The sequence below is a fragment of the Ambystoma mexicanum genome, chromosome 6p (genome assembly GCF_040938575.1).
Source record: "Ambystoma mexicanum isolate Mex_15411 chromosome 6p, UKY_AmexF1_1, whole genome shotgun sequence".
In the NCBI taxonomy this organism is placed as follows: Eukaryota; Metazoa; Chordata; class Amphibia; order Caudata; family Ambystomatidae; genus Ambystoma; species Ambystoma mexicanum.
The window spans coordinates 189,331,213-189,344,781 of NC_090935.1; positions in this window are offsets into that span (position 1 = coordinate 189,331,213).

Below are 13,569 nucleotides of genomic sequence, written 5' to 3' on the forward strand. Positions count from 1 at the left end.
TTGACAAGAAATGTAAGGACTCATGTCTGCTAATTTGCTAAGCCATAGTGCCCGTAGGATTGCCTGTTGCTCATGATTTACTAGTAATTTTCACAAGAAAGTGAAGTGCTTGCATGTCTGTGCTTAACCGAGTGATGGATGAATGCATGTTTAATGAAGCTGTGTGTCTCAAATTCCCTTATTCCTTAAAGTATCCTAATATTAGACATAAATCATGTATGACAGCTATTACGCTCAAGCGCCCTGGGGAAAATTCTCCTATGCCGACGTAGGTGTCATAATGGGTCCCACACCTAATCATCAAAACACTACTACCACTGTGACAATATGACTTCTACTCTGCAGCAGTGCAATGTTGAGTAGTACCTAAATGCCTATCTGCCCTCAAACTTCCTAACAACAAAGGTGTTCCCATTCATGAAGGTAAAATAGACAAAGTTAAAAGATATACTTCCTTCACCTTCTGTGGTGTCATGGGCCATGTGAAGGCTACACTCCCTAGAGAGGCATGAATGTGATCCAGTAGCAACCCAAACTACAATAGTACCACAGACCAAAATAAAGGGAATTTCCAATCAAGGTTCTATAAAAATATACATACTTTATTAAACACCACTTCTGCAAAAGTAACTAAATAGAAAAACACTTCACAACCCCCCCCCCCCCGAGGAAATAACACAGAATATGCACAGATAAAATGATGTAGCAACCTGAGTAATGACTCTCGGTGTAAATAAAAACCACAATGTTTGTAAAAAGGATATGTTCTGGTACAAGAAAGGGGTTTAAGCTTCTTAACCAGTGTCTAAGTCCAGAAAGGCCCCATGGGGCCAGTTAAAAGTCATTAATTCTGTTTGCAGTTCTTGGTGGTTCGATTGCAACGAACCAGGCTTGTTGGTGATGTGTGAGGCGGTCGAGCCAAGTTTGGGTGCAGTGGTTTGTGTAACCCAAAATGGGAAAGCAAGCATCAAGCGGCCTGTAAATGGCAGCTCAGAGCAGTTCAAATGCAGCGTTTGAGCGAGGTAGCACAGATGGATCATTAAGGTCAATTTGGAGATTGGGTCTGGTTGTGGTAATGGCTAGTTGGGGTTGTTAGGATCTCTCCAAGAATTTGAAACTGTGAAGTTTCAAAACTGTGACCCTGATTATTTAATATGCAGTTCGATGAGGCAGCAACCTGCTGTTGTGCTGGTTTGAGTCATTGGTTAACCACTGGATGACTTTGATGCATGACATGATGCTTCCAAAGGCTCAAGGCAACGTCTAGCAGATCAGTGATTGGTTCGAGCTAACAGTGTTCATCCAAGTATGGTCCAGTGGCACCAGAGGGGGAAATAGATGGAGATGATGTGAACCGAGTGAGTTGGAGCAATAGTAGAGATGGTGAACCCAAAAGATGTAAAAGAGGATGTGGCATTCGAGATTTGTGAGGTGTTGAGGCGGGTAGGGAGTAGGTGTACAATGACTCCAATGTTGCCAGTCAAATGAAGAGAGTGAATGATTGATAGTTTGGAGTTGTGTGGGCTGCCAGAGAGGCAGTGTCAGATGAGGAAATCTAGGTTTCAGTTATAGCAAGCAGGTCTAGGATAGCAGAGCTGGTGTTAAAGTATCCAGTGATAAAGGATGTGTTGTTGCATACAGACTGAGCATTCCAGAGTGCAATGTTCAGTTGATGCGGTAAGGAAGAGTAGAGAAGTTGAGTCTCAGACGAGCAAGGTGATATGGATATGTGTATTGCGAGGTATGGTTAGCTTGTAGCTTTGTTTGTTGGAAGTAGGAGAAAGAGGCATGGAGGAGTGGGAGTATTGGGGTGTGAGTTTTATAATAGGGATAGGAAAGGAGGAAATTGTAGCATAATTGTAGAAAGCACAGAGAGAGGCGAGAAAGAGGAACAGCAGCAGGCACAGGAGTGAATGTGTTATAGGTGAGGGCCACAGTGTAGAGAGACATCACAGTGATTAGCAAGCTAGGGGTGCTCACATTTGCAGAAGGTCGGCAGGCAAAAGCAAAGCATCATAGGCAAAGAAGCTGGTCAATGGCTGGTCTTCACCCTTCAGTGTACCACAGTTGTTGGTCTCTCTGATTTTGTCTGTGGTGTTGTGGGGATGAGGCCATTGCTTCCTGATTGGTGTTCCAAGAGGACTCTCTGTGGCTTCCAGTTGTTCCCTATGTTTGATCGGTTAAGGGAATAACCCGATACCTGTTCTAGGGTATGCCTCAACAGACCCGTCAGAGTTCTGCTGTTCCCAACAACAGTCAGCCTGTCCTTGGAATCAAACTGAAGACAACTCACTCAGTCCTGGAACACCCATCAAGCTAAAAACTACCCTTTACACCATCTCAGGTTCCCTCTGGTATGCCAATAGGCAACCATAAGATCACTAAACCAAGTGCTAACACACCTCAGTTGCAACTGCACCCACACTCACAAGAGTAGACACCTAAAGGAAATTCAGACTTGGATAGGGAGCTATCATGGACACAGGTCCATTGCACCCTCTGACTGAGGGAGCCTCTGGACCACAACCCTCAAGCTCTCCCCCCGTTGCTGCTCTCAGAGCTTTCGCAGCAACAACTGCCATGTATATCTCTGTATCAGGGAGGCTATTACCTGACAGACAACCTCCTTGAATGTAATTTTGGACTTCAACACAGTGTTTGGATTTTTCACCCTTCCAACTAAGCCCTATTGTTTCCAAGGGATAGTACTTCAGATGATCAAACCATCTTATCGGCAGGTGAAGTCTGAGGGTGTACTTCACTGCATTCACCAGTTGTCTGACAGCTGTGGACCTGCAGCAGTGCTACAAAAGATGAGAGCCTTTTCCCCATTTCTGGAGACACTGTTGAGAAATAGCTGATTCTAGGTTGGAACAGGCAGGAACCGGAAACCCTTAAAGGTCCCGGTACCATTCCCACTCAGAGTGAGAGAACCTTCGGCCACTCCGTGGTCAAGTGGTATTTCATCTGTTAAAATGACCATGCTGATTGTGGCCTCCTCTTCCAGGGGACCAACAGTCACAATGCAGGCCATATAAGCCTTCTTATGTGTCAAATCTCTGCACTAAAAATAACCCCTGGTCGTAGAGTATGTAGGTGCCTCAGTTCTAGGGTCTGGGATCTCTCTTAGGGTTTTTTGGGACATTTCTTAGTGAAGGGTCAAAACCTCTGCCCTTTCCCTGCTTATGTTTAACGTGATCAGTTAATTTGGATTTGGGTGCCTACACCTAGTATTGTCCATGGACTTGTGTGTTAACTTAGCTGCCTGCAGCTTTCACAGGCTCCACAGGCTTGGTGTCACTAAGCCTGTTAAGCACTGGTGTAAATCCATCTCACACTTCTCAAGGGTATTCTCATACACGTCCACATTCGACATGCCCTGAGTTGTGTCAGTTTTGCAACTTCCGGCCCATCCACACCGTCACTGTAAGGGAAGGTGTGCAAATGCCTTAAAAGATTTAATTCCTACCACAGATGGTGGGACTGTTCTTAGGGATGTGGAACTGGGCTGTCCTTGTGTACCATCACCTGAGTTACTTCTTTCCCCACTGGAAGTTTTATGAGTCACCAAATTAAATCATGCGAGTATCTACTAATGCTATGAGGCATCTCTGCAATTCAGTCTTTCTAACCTTACTGACCTCTGGGAGACAACACCTCTCATAAAGTTTCTGCAGGCAACCTTTTTCCACGCTCTCCATGTCCAATGAGAGCCACATCATAATAATTAAAAGAAATATACATTAGTTGTGAATCTGACGTTAGACGAACACTTATTTTGGCTGGCCCCTCAAGAGGGATGTGAATGTCAAGAAGTAGCAACCTAAACAGCTATAGTACAACAGTCCAAAATAAAAGGATTGTTCAAACAAGGTTCTATAAAAATACACACCAACTGCAAAAACAACAACATATAACAAAACTGCACAAAATTCACAGAAAAGAAAATAACACAGAGCATGTACTGAGAGAAAGATGTAGGATTCGTGGTAATAAATCATGGGCGTAAGGCATGTAAAAACCAACGTTGTTGTAAAAAGGATATGTTCTGGTGCAAAAAAAGGGGTTTAAGTGACCTAACAACTCTATAGAGACCAAAGGTTTGACCAAGGAGTCAGTTAATGATAATACCTCTTTGCGGTTTGTGAATGTTTTAAAACATTGAACGAGGCTTGTTGGTGCTGTGCATGGTGATTGAACTGAGTTTGGGTGCAGCAGTTCATGCAACCCGAAGTGGGAAGCAGTGTCCAGTTGGTTCAAAACGGTAGCTCAGAGTAGTCCAAGTGTGGTGTCCGAGCAAGGCAGCTTAGTTTGTTTACCGGTTCGAAGATTTGGTTGGGGTTGGCCTGTCACTATCCAGTGGATCGAGATGAGGGCCTGTGGAGGTTCAAGACTGTGAACCTGATTATCCGGGGTGCATTTCAATGATGCAGTAAATTGGGGTCAAGCAGGTTTTGAGTCATTGGGTAACCACTCTACTGAGTTTATGAGTGATGCAATGCTTCCAGCAGTTTGAGAACTGGTCTAGCAGATGAGCAGTTGGTTCGAGCCAACAGGTGACAGGCTTGGGACGTGATGGCAGCAAACTGCGGCCACCAGGTTCTGTTTAACTGTCGAGATGACGGCAAAGATGCTGATGACTGGATGCATAGTTTGAGTTGAGAGGTTCAACTCAGTATTCAAAAGTACTAGTTCGAAGGGTCCCCCAGGGTCTAGTCAAGTGTTGATGAACAACAGCAATGACAGTGCAGCAATAGCTCATTGTTCAAGCTGAGAAAATAACATGCTCAGCAGATGCAGTGTGGTGGCAAACTGGTTTTAAAGGTACAGCATAGCAGTTTGTAGAACAGGCAAGCACCAAAGGCAGCATCAGTGGGTCCTATTGTTTATTCTGGGTCGAATGACCACGAATCACTCACTATTCAACACAGTACAACAGCTAACACACAGGGATCCCGGTTGTCTTGACTCTCAGGTTTCAGAGTCTCAGTCTAGGGACTCACGGATACATTTTACTCTTCACATAATCCCAAACACTGGGGATGGGGGTCCACAACTGCAGGTGTCGTTCAGTGAGATCCTGGTTACCATTGTAGCTGGCAGAGAGACAGGTCCTGCCCAGCAGCAGTTCACTCCCAATGGACCCTGGGGATGATTAGGAGACATATCTCACCTATGCCTCAGACACTCAGTCTTCACCTGACTGGCAGCGGACTGAGGAAAGATCAACTCTCCCAACAGAGGTCAATTGAAAATATCTTGAAAGTACAAAGTCCAGAGTTGTCCAAAGATGAATCTACGAAGGAGTGGAGACCCCTTCTTTAAAAGGAAAATTGTAAAGGTGATTGAATGAAGCAATGTTTCTCTCCCCAAGGACACTCCAATGCTCCCTAAGGAAAGCCCATCTGGGCTCCACTTTGAAGCACATGGGCACCTGCTCCCTTTAAAGATGGCCGCCACCACAGACACTGAGCAGCCTGCAGACCCTGCAGCATCCTATCGATGCACTCCAGTTCTCCATGGAGCCTAGCCTCCCAGCCCCTCTTATTTGCCCATTATCAATGATAACTTCCATCCAGGTATTTGCCGGCAGGCGACCCCGACCCCCAGAAAGGCCAACCACTAAGGTCTGGAACTGGAAGCCCTCGCCTTCAAAATCCACTCCACCCATATTATTACCAGGGAATTCCACCCCGCCATTGTCTCCCTACCCACTTCCCTCATCTCACACACCAAAACCTGCTCTTCATCTCATCTCGGCTTTGCCACCACCACCAAACATCTCGCACAGGAAACGTTTGCCTGGCTGTTCCTGGATCATCAAGTGCTCAATGTCTCGGGAAGTTGGTTCAGGGGCAACACGCTCGCCTTGGAAGCAAGACGACGTGGAGCAATACAGGTTTGATGCCTGGGGTTGGAGCTTAGAAACCACTGATTATTAAGCACGTTATAAATAACCAATCATAATAATAATGACCATAAACAGTTGTAACAAGTGCAATATGTACACCGGCAGTGCCACAGTCACCTCAAAATCTCCCCCTTCCGACCTATGTCCTGCCACCTGGCATTACATTATACACGTACCATTCCATGCCACTCAACTACTTCTCAATTGTCAGCCATCACCCCCTCACTACCCTTCTCGCCACCCCAGCCCACTTGTTACTCCCTCTCTCTCATCCCTCTCTCCCCACCCTCTATCACCTTACCTGAACCTACACTCTTCCTCTCCGCTTATAATGCTGCTCTCCCCACTTGCACCATATAACAGCATAGCATACCCCACTCCACTAGACCTAAACCCACCAACCTTTGGCTGGGATCCCCCAGTTGCCACACATTATGATCGAACAACAACTCAGACCAGCTGTCAGATGGAACCCTGTGACCAAATGTGTGCACTATGATTTTGGCTGGGTTTTATGAACATGGAATCTGATTGGCAGATTATCTCTTTCAGAGGTGGGATTATTGTATCTATTTATTAATTTAATCAGAATCAAAAATGCCAGGGCTTCTATCCCCTTGCCAAATGGCAATCTGTCAAAGCCACTGCCTGAACGATTAACAAGACCCTGGAAACATATGTTTCCCCCCAACGCACTCCTGTGCTAATACATTTGCCAAGAAATGCAAGTGTTCATTTGTGTCATCTTCTGCACACATTTAGTCAAGTTCCATGTCCCAATTACCTTTGCACTTTGGCCATCCAATGTGCTCAACCATGTAATGCAAGTGTGAGTATTTAATGAGCTCGTGTGCACTTTAGTCATTTGTCCTTCACTCAAAGTGTATGAATAAATGTGACAAGAAAGTCAAAGGCTCATATGTCAGCTATTGTGCTTAACAAAATCATGTGTTTGTGCTCATTGAATCAAAGCACACACCTCAAAGACTTTTCTGCTTTGCTTAAATTGTGGTATTTAATTTGACAAGCAATTCAAGTTCACGTGTTTCAGCTAATGTGCTACACCATGTTTTGCACAGATGAATCTCCCTAACTCAAATTCCTCCTCAATCAAGCATGTGGAATTTCTTGACATACACCCAATTACCCATTACTAATGCCACTGCATAAGTGATCAGCAAGACCCTACACATTAAAGGGGATGGAGTGGTTTCTTGTGTGACTCCATAGATTTATATACGATCTGGTGGCTCACATCTTGGCATGTCGGTGTCAGAATGTGAACCCTTGCATCACAGTTTTCAGAGGATGCTGGGAAGTGCTTTATGATCAGCCATGTTCATGGCAGCAAGAGGCTGCATTTGACAAAATGGCTGAGTACATTGTGTCATCTTTCAAGACCTACATGGTTGCAGTCTCAGTAGTGTGCACAGTCATGGAGAAATGCTTCAGAAAATGTGCATCTACGAATGTGATACCATTTCCACATTTCCCTTTCACTTATGTGGAGGAACATTTTGAGGCTCTGAGAAAATAGGTGCAATGATCAGTCAATTGAGATGTTGCATGCCGTATAATTGCGGTATAATTGTAACTATTTAATGGGACCCCTCTCACGGGTAAAATGTTGGTAACTTATACAGAATGTTCCTGCACCCTCAGACTTCATTGAGCTTGATGACCAAAGATTTGCATTGGAGTAAATAAAGAGCTGAAGGCGAGCATGTTTGATTTAGATTTGCTATCGTATACCTGCCTCAGAAGCCTACAACTGGTGAAAAAATGGAGCATTTTTAAGAGCTATTGTCATATAGGAAAAATGACTGCTTCATGGGTGAGGTCTCAATCAAGGATGCACAGGGAACACAGAGTGAAAACATGCATTTACAATGTATTAACTCATAGGAGAAGCTGCAGAGAAAATAGAAAAGAGTTGCAAGAGCGTTTCTATGAAAAATAACATGGATGCGGATTTTGTACCAAGAGGTTCATCTATTTTGCTAATTACATCCTATGGTTATCTCAATCCAGACCTGTAAAATGAATGGGGAAGCTGCCCCACTGACTGTTCTACTGAACTAATACAGTTGCTCTATGAAAGAAAGGGGTATTGGTCTTAGAGGACTGAAATAATTGATATACAGCTATATGAACCCACTTAATGGGTGCTGAGGTAACTTTAATAGTGTTTGGTAAACGTGCATGAATTCACCAATCATCCCCAATGAGGGTCAAACACGCCTGTATGGTTGTCTACATCCTTGAGGGCTGTCTATCTTGATCTGATGAAGCAAATATAAAAAAGCACTGCCCTGGAAGATAAAGACCCTTTTCATACATGGAGCAAAACTGTAAGCCTTTGAGCTAGTTTGCATACCCACAATGCATTTCTCAGTGGTCGGTGGAGCCCCCTTAGGACCTCTCTCAGTTCTCATTTCAGTGTCTGCTGCATCCATCATGCCTCAGACAATGCTCTATCCTGGCTTCCTTGAAGTCTTTCCACTTTGCCTCCAGGTTTTAGCACTCGTCCACCAGCATGGATTCCCTTATGCAGTGCAACACCGGGCTCTAGGCTCAGCATCACCTCCTTAGAGTTCCTACATACCACATTGAAGTGTGTTTGTATGTTCCTGTGGGGATGCATTTCTTCACAATAATTCTTCATAGAGTGCTTTACATGTCACTGCAAACCCGACATATATGGCTGTTTGTGTACATGGGTGCATTTACTATGCTAAAATATGACACAAGTCAACTTAACAGAGGGACGGCCTTATGTATCTATATGTTCTAAGGCATGATTGAGTACCTTTCAATAAAGCTCATATCCATGCTTTGTGAGAAAAGCCCAGACTAAATACGTGCATATATAGCAGAAAAAAAAATGACATCTTTAGGTGTTATTGGTGTTGGCACATTTAGGGTGCACCCGTCGGAGTTGCATGGTAAATAAACTCCTCTTAAAACAGGGCGACCTTTAAAGGAATGTTGGGCTCAGTCATTCACCAGCCAGGAGTGTTGGGCTAGGTGCTCCCTCACAGTGAAGAGGTGCGCATGTTGCACTCCATGTGTGACTTTGTTTATTCATTTATTTATTTAGCATTTATTTCAGTGTACAAAACCCTGAGGCATGTAGACGCTAGTTACAGAAAGTGCATGGTACATTACTGCGAGAATACACAAATGGTTACACGGACGAGAAGAAAAAGGAGAGTGTACACAAGCTTGCGAGCCTCGTCTCTTCTTACAGGAGGCTACATCAGGCTGCATACAGGTCAAAGAGATAAAACTAATACATACTGGCAAAGTGTTGAGTTGTATGTAGCCTTAGGGACCTTTTTCTGTGAGGTCTTGCATTATCCGTTCCCCCTTGCCATCATGCGCGCTCTGTGAAGTTGCAAAACAACTATTATACTGATCAAGTATGTTCTTGCATCTTTTTCTATAGGAATCCATGAGCCTCCAGTCCATACTTGTCATTATTCTTCACTGCTGCTGGTCCTACTCATTCTCAGCTGATGAGTTATTTGACTCATTCTCAAACCAACATGACATATGGGTAAATATTTCTGCTTTCATCTTTCCTTCCTTGTTCTTCCTTATTTTTCTTCTCCAGCCCTTCCCACACCATCGCCTCACTTTCATATTACAACCCACCACATATCTTCCAACGTTGCAACACACCTTGTGCTACTGATGATGCCTTTTTCTAGAGCCTGTTAAGGAGCTGGGCCACATGGCTTGCCTTTACCTCTTGGATCTGTACACCCTCTCCCTTTCCTGTGATATCTTCTTAGCATATTTCACATGTAATAATTTGAGAGTCCTTTCTAAAGAATCCATTGCTGACACAGGTCCTGTGTATGTCGCTCACGCATTCAATTAACAGTGCACCTCATTTGCATTTGTTTCTGTGGCCAAGAGGAGTGGATCGTAAATTACGATTCAACCTCTCCCTTCCTCGCCGGCATACCAAATCCCCACCCATTTGTGCGAGCATTTTTTTCATGCTGATGCAAATGCTGTGGATTCCGCCTGCATTTTACACCAAAAAACCGGTGGACTCCATAGGAATCTATTGTAAATGCTAGATGGCAGACGGCCATTACTCCATGCATGTCGGAGTGCAAAAAGGTGGTGTACAAGCTAGTATGTCAGACTTTTACACTCCGTTTTTGCACTCTGATGTGCAAATGGTGAAAATGGCACAGCAGGGATATGCTTACACAAAAGTGACAGATCGCCGCCAGTCCAGGAGGATAGCCAAAGGGCAACACAATTGTTGTGGAAAAAGACTCTGCAAAGCAGCACAGTTTCAATACCTGCCACCCCCCCAACCCTCCACCTGCTTAGAGGCTAGACTGCGGCAACAGTGCGGTATCAAAATAAAACTGCAGTGGAATTACACAGAACTCTAATAAAAAGCTCCCTAATTGGGTCAAAAATCAGAAAGAAGATTTAATGTACAAAAAACATGTATGGGTTTGTGCCGATCTATTTAATTCCCTGAAAGAAGGTGCTTCTATTCAAAGCACCAAACCCTTAGCCAAATAAATAGAACTCCAAACATAACCAGGGCCCCAGAGCCCTCTATAATCAAGCATGTACATAGCAACCATCAGCACTGAATTGCAGATCTAAATACTGAAGATCCATGTGCTGTCTTCAGATGGTGCCCCCATTTCCTGTCTCCTGCACCACCACGGGTGTGATGAATTAACAACCATATCATGGGAAAGTCAAGCACCAATGGGGCACATCCAGCCCTTACATGCTCAACAATAAGTGGATATAATGAAAAGAAACAGCGTTGTTCTTTGAATAATTTGCCCTCAATTACTAATAGCAAACATATGGTTGCAGGTCAGTCAAAGACATCACATACACCAATGTGCATGCATTAAGGAAATAGTCAGCAACGTTACCTGTACGCAATAACAATGATGGTAGTGTTCTAATGTTGAGTGGGCCTCACAAAATGGGTCATGCCATTGAAGGTAATGCATATGACAATGCAAACGGCGCATGTTCCATATAAATATGTATGTGCATTGACAGGTGGTTGCCGAAGTAGTGGAACTGTACACACAGTTCTTGCTTTTAGCTGGGAACACCTTGATATGTGGGCAGAAGATGCTACGGACAATCTGTTGGCACTGGATGACTGAAGGTGGCCATGTGAAGCCATCAGCATTTGTGTTTGGTGTGAGTGTGGAATTGATGTTCAAGTTGCGCGTGTGTGTGTATGTGTGTGTGTGTGTGTCAGTGTTAGTTTCACTTTCTAGCATGCTGAGAGCATAATGACACGTGGATATTGTATTTTGTAATGGCCCGGGACATGTACACACAGTTTGCATCCCAAAGCCACACTCTGCTCAGAGAGCCTGCAGCATGCACGCATAAGCATGTTACACTCGCTCTCTACTTATTTACGCTGTACCAGCGCCGTGGTTTCTCCGGGTGTGGGCGCTACAAAACGGTATAAATGAAATAAATAAATAAATAAATACTGAATGGTGAGGGAGGAACGGCGTGGTCACAAGGAACGTATCATTAAAAATGATGAAAACCTATAAACACTATTTCACAAAGAAAGTATTTGTTCTTGTGGCAAGATGTTCCTCTATCAACCAGGTGTACGTGTGATTTGTAGTAAGAGGAACTGAGTAGGATTAACATGGACTTCCTCATACTTTTAATTGAAAGTTCATCCCTTCGACTAAGTTTTGATACCAAGATTGGGGCTTTTGGATGTGTTTTTTTTTTCTCACCCTGTAACTACTCTGGGGAGTATTGTGCATTTTTACCTTGTTAGATTAACTCTTCCTGTGACACAAACCTATTTGTGCAAAAAAAGGATGATACTTGTATTTTGTTCTTTCTTTTTTAAAATAGCGCTTTCATCTGAAGCGCTTTCTATATAGGACGTATTTATATACATTACTATTATTACCCAATCGAAATTGGTACTCATTTATGGACCTCGCAAGGATAGTTTGTATTTATGTAGCAGAAACCTAGGAAGGAAGGCAGGAAGCAACGAACTGCTGTACAGGAAATGTGAGGGTAACTGTGGCCCGTGAAAGGGAAGGTTACAGGTTATAGCAGATTGTATTGTCAATACCACAGGAGTGGTGTATACAAGGAGTAGCAGGTTATAAGTTCCTTCCTGAACTGCAGGTCCATTATAGCAGTGATTGCAAGTGTTCCTGTAAGCAGGGTCAAAACAAGAAAAGGTCTGTTTCCTCGTTTTCTCTTCGTGTGCCATTTTAGTCTCGAGCCTTGCAATGGTCCGGCTCCTATCGGAAATTGCCCCACCAGAGCCCACGTGTTTTGTGTATAGGTAGACTGATGTTTATACATTAGTTTATTTATATTTGTATGATGCAGGCAGTTAAGGAAATGTGCACCCGAGGAAGGGCGCTTAGCCATTCAGGTGGCTGGAAAATGCCAGTGAGAACTTGTCATATGCCACCCAAGGCCCTTCCACAGGTGGCTCAATTATTTTTGTGGGGAGGCAACATGCAAACTCTCCCTGTTGCCTCACCGTTCCCCCAGAGTCCCCCTCATCTCAAAGACATCCTGCACCCTTTCCCCAACCTACTCGTTCTCCCACCCCATACCTGCTGCACCAGAGATTTGTGCTCCGGTCTGAGCACGCCTCCCGCCCATGGCCGCTAATGACATAAAAAAAGGACCAAGTCCCTTTACCTATCGCGGCAGCCATCTTTTTCTTTTACGGAAGACTGGGTTCACAACATATGTGCCAAGCCCATTTCCATGATAAAACAAAATAAAAAAAGGAATGACCCCCTTGTCAGGGGTCGTAAATGGGCTGTAACGGGCCACAGACCTGGCCAAGGGCTCGCTTCACTCAGATCTGGAGAGCCATTACCACACATGTATGTCCCACAATGTGGGGGTGATAGATACAGTATCCTGGCTGGGATGAGTATCCCGAGTAATTCTCTTAGAATGTGGGTTATGGAATGTCTTAGATACTTTTATGGAGTACACAGTGGTGTATTGAATGGGAATAAGGCGATTGCCTCATACATGGCTGTGACGCCAATGAGAGGGGCAGGTTGTAAGATCACCATGGATCTGAAATCCTCAGGTAGGAAGAAGGGTTTTTATCTTATGCAGTAGTGCTAATTGAAACTAGGTGTTTGTGCTTTTTAAAATTGATATGTTGGTCTACAGAGTTTCTGTCGATATTGTACCTGAGTGATTTAGCGTATGGCCCAACTAAGGTGTGAATCCACCAAGACGCATGTCTTTCAGTCAGCATTAGATGTCCTTGAGTTTCGATGAATGGCCTATTAGGACACATTTCGTTTTGCTACCATCGGGTTACTGGTAGGTGCTTGTCATTCAAGCTAGGTTGGAGGTGATTCACTGAGGACAATGGTGGTATTTCAGGCTTGTTGCATCTCATTTTCGATGTGACTCACCATGCACCCACGGCCTGGGGATTCATGTCGTGGGCCAAGACAGAAAAGGTGGCTGCCACAAATTGTACATGCACATTGACTTCCTTGGAACCAGTCTCATTGTGTCGATATGCAACCTTAAGAGGAAGCGGGTCAGCAGTAGGGGTGGAGAACCAAAGCTTTACTCTTAGCTATGCTCTCCTTCTGTGGAAACTAAAGTCCTCT